We start from the raw sequence: 4413 nt of genomic DNA, 5'->3' as shown, positions 1-4413 counted from the left end.
TCCTTGGGTTTAAAAGGAAGCGTGCTTTATTTCTGACCACAGCAAGACGATTAAGGCTTAATGGATACTTGCAGATGGAGATAGCACATTAAAGATGGCCGATGAGATGAGATAGCGAGCGAGATTGCAGTAATGTTTAACTCTGACTACGTAAAAAGCGAGATAGGATGCTAAATACAACATTGAGGGCGGCAGATCCAAAAAAAGGTGCATAAATCTTTCGTTCTAAAAAAAAATACATACAGTCGAACCTCCACCTTTTTTTAGTGGGTTTTAAACGCGACCACTGCTTGACAAAGGCCTCTCCCAACAAGGATTTTCTCAATGACCGGTCCTGCGCTGCCACTTCCAGGGTGCTTCCCATGCCTTTCAGCAGATCGTTGGTGCACCTAGTGGGAGACCTGCTACTATAGTTTTATAAATAAGTCGTCTGCTGGACAAACGCCTCCCCAAGGATTTCTTCAAAGACCGGTCCTGCGCTACCCGTATCCAGGTGCTTCCCGTGCCTTTCAGCAGACCGTTGATGCACCGAGTGAGAACTGCCTAGAATACGTCTTTCGTGGTCGCCACTCGAGAACTTTTTCGCCCCAACGGCCATCAGTTATTTGAGCTATGTGCCACTAAACTTTGGCAATTCGCTAGACTATCACTTTGGATCATGTGCATCAGTCAATCTAATTAATAAATTAACAATGCGTTTCCTCTAACCTTAGACCTGTCCCTTTGTAACCGTCTTAAGGCTTGGTATTTCTGCTAAAGTAGGTATTTCGCGCTGTCAAAATCTGCGCGCGCAATACTTCGCCGAAGACAGCGCGCCAAAGAGCTCTCGCGGCTACACAGTATAGAAATACGCAGTTTAGAAATACGCAGTTGGTTAGGTTAGGTTGACTTCCTTCCATTCAAGCGTCACACTCACAGCACTTTCTAATACAAATCATATCCAAGTGATACAATTTAGAACAACTTTCAAAATTTTTGGGAATATATTTTAGAATCGAATAAATTTAGAATATAACTGCCAAAGTAAACACGGTTCAAAGAGGCGTGGCGTCACCCGACCTTCCGGAAGTTCCGCGCCGGCTAAAAGAATTTCAAGATTACGTCACCTGACCTATCGGTAGATCCTCGGGAGCTTGAGCGATTGGAAATACATTTTATGATCAGTTACTCGTAGTAGCGATTATTTAGAGCTTGGATAATAAATTATAGTTGTTTCAATTCACGAAACTTTGCATGAGGTTAATTACATTAATCAGTACACGCATCAATTTTGTTCAGTCTTTTTGTTTATTAATTAAATAAAAATATCATACTAAAATTGCATACATATTTGTTTGTATTGGTCTGGGTGTTTTCTTTCCATAATTTATGTATAACGTATGTACGGGGCTCTGTATCGAAAATCACTATGAGCAATGAGCATCACACACGGTTACCTGGAGTGCATTACTGCAGCAAAACTTTTATAAATGTTGTGCTTTAGAGAGTCGAGAGTATAACAGATAATTAGTCCATCGTGAGCAGAAATTTGTCCACTAATAGCAAAATTCGTTCAAATTATAGTTTTAAAGTTATTAGGAACAGATTTTGCTGGGGTAACGTTTCAAACATTACCATGGCAAATTTTTTTTTTTGAAAGTCGTTCTATCCCGGAACCAAATACATGGATAGATAGCTCTTGTTGCGTAGTAATTTGTCCACGAATAGCAAAATTTGTTCGTGTTCCGGTTCTCAAGTTATTTAGAATTTTGCTGGGGTAATGTTTTGTGATGTCCCAGATCTCGTAAATGGCTCAACGCAGAAGTTTGAAAAAAATACCAATGATAGACCTTGATATTATGTCCAAATTAGTTCAAACATTAGTCATTGATTTGAATGATAAACACCAGTGTAATTATAGATTTCAAAAATCAGATAACTAAAACGGATTTGTGAGTAAACCAGTACTCTTACAATCGAATAAAAAGGTGTAGCATGTACCCTTGGTACACCTTTATAACCACAGTAAATATAAATGATGTGGCTTTGCGCAAAAGAGAGATTTCAAGAAATCTAATTTATTTTAACAGTCTTACTTTCGTGGCCGAATACGCGATTCCGTTATAACAAGGGAACATGGCATACAATGGACAAATTAAAATGTTCCTTGAATAAGCTATCCTGTTAATTTCAGCTTTATATTACGACTTATAAGTTATCGAACTGCAAAAAAATATCAGGAATTCTTCTATAAGCCGACCAAATTATAAAGGTTACAAAAAAGCGACCGTTCCATACATCAACTCCAGTTTTAAATCCGTTGACATCTGCTGCATCTGCCATCTTTTTGGTTAGAAGATTCTTCCATCTTGCAGCGTAGACCTTTAGCTACAGACCTTAGACAGTATTTTTGTGAAAATTCTTACGCATGGTGGAGGAAGGGACGCTCTAGACACTCAAGTCTACATGGAGTCACATGAACTCCGTTTTTAAATCCGTTGACATCTGCTGCATCTGCCATCTTTTTGGCTAGAAGATTCTTCTATCTTGCAGCTTAGACCTTTAGCTACAGACCTTAGACAGTATTTTTGAAACATTCTTACGCATGGTGGAGGAAGGGACGCTCTAGAGACTCAAGTCTACAAGGAGTCATATGAACTCCAGTTTTAAATCCGTTGACATCTGCTGCATCTGCCATCTTTTTGGCTAGAAGATTCTTCTATCTTACAGCTTAGACTTTTAGCTACAGACCTTAGACAGTATTTTTTTTTATTTATTTGTGTCAGTGTGCTCTTCTAAAGAGTGTAAGACGATTGTATGTAGGTACTATTAAAATGTAATTTTAACTCATTGGTTTTGTCTCATATTTGAGGAATGTACTATGTATCATGAGTAGAGTCTTCGTTTAAAAGGATGCGAACGATTTAAATTTCAATAGGTAGACAAAATTGATAATTCTTAATTATCAAAAATTTAAGCTTTCTCCAGTAACACTGATATTATTATACTGTGACTCATCAAAGTCATCATTGTCAAAAATATTGACAAATCGCGAACTGTCACGGCCAAAAAACTGACACGCGTCCGTCCTCCGTAAGCGCCACCGCGCGACTGATTGAGATTGTCCAAGCCGTCATGGACGATTTTTTCCACATTTTTTAACATAGTAACTAAATAAGACGCAATATAAAAATTTCATCCGTTAAAAGCCCTCAAGTTATTTCTGAACTTTAGTTTAGTAAAAGATTTAGAATCTTAAATCGCTTATTTTAAAAATAAAACCATAAATAGAAAACGAATAGAGGTAACTTTGGGAATTTATTCTATCGAGTCAACTTCATCAAATCGTGTTTCCATCCGTTAATAGCCCTAGAAAATATCCTCAACTATGCCCAATAAAAATCTTAGACTTTAATTTTACTGTTTAGTACCTCAAAAATGAAAAATGAAAACCTCATTTTCGCCATTTTCTCTGCTACCCGGCCTTAAGTCTTGCTGCAGCCTTGGTGTAAGAATAACCCACATGTTGGTTCATCAAACGGACGATAAAAACAATAAACAAAACCTTTTTGTATGTTTTTTAATATCGGCGTGGGATAAGATAGAAACTTAGAGCGGTTTTCAATTTAATTAATTTATTCTCGTGCATAACTTGTGAAATTATAAACACATACATGTGTAAATATTAATAATTTACAAAGTAATTTATTAAATCTAAATCATATTAAACTGACATAAATATGGCCTTATCATCTACAAAACATAGCCTAACTAGCTGTAGCAGAGAAAATTCAACTTCAAAATTTCTAAGGCAAAAAAGGCAAACTTAATGGCCGGTATGAATAAAACCTAAACAATTAGGTTCCTTCAGGTTCAGAATGTCCAATTCCCAAAATGTCCAACGGTTTCAAAATGTCCAATTCCCAGAATGTCCAATTCCCAAAATGTCCAATTCCCGAAATGTCCGATTCCCGAAATGTCCAATTCCTGAAATGTCCAGTTCCCGAAACGTCCAATTCCCAATATGTCCAATCTAGTATTATGATGGGTTTTTAAAATAAGTCCTCATAGGCTTTCTTAATTTTTTTTATTAAATAACCATACTTAAATTTAAATAATCATTTATTTATTTACAAATTATTCTTTCCTTTTTAGGTCAATAGAAAAAAATATAAATGACTATACCTTGATTTTTTAGAATCCAGCAGAGATGTAAACAAACACTTTCATACACAATTACACCATAATCACTTACGTGTTCATAATATCATACACATTATTTAACAAGCCCATGAAACCAACTTTATTTTCACGTTTACCTATACAAGTTTGAAATCAATCTTTGAAACAAATTATTTTAGCAAAATACGTGGACGATGAGAATTTGTGAGACTTGTCAAATTGACTTGACGTTTAAAATCATGTGTTATCTCC

The sequence above is a fragment of the Ostrinia nubilalis genome, chromosome 26 (genome assembly GCF_963855985.1).
Source record: "Ostrinia nubilalis chromosome 26, ilOstNubi1.1, whole genome shotgun sequence".
In the NCBI taxonomy this organism is placed as follows: domain Eukaryota; kingdom Metazoa; phylum Arthropoda; class Insecta; order Lepidoptera; family Crambidae; genus Ostrinia; species Ostrinia nubilalis.
This window is presented reverse-complemented; position numbering follows the sequence as displayed.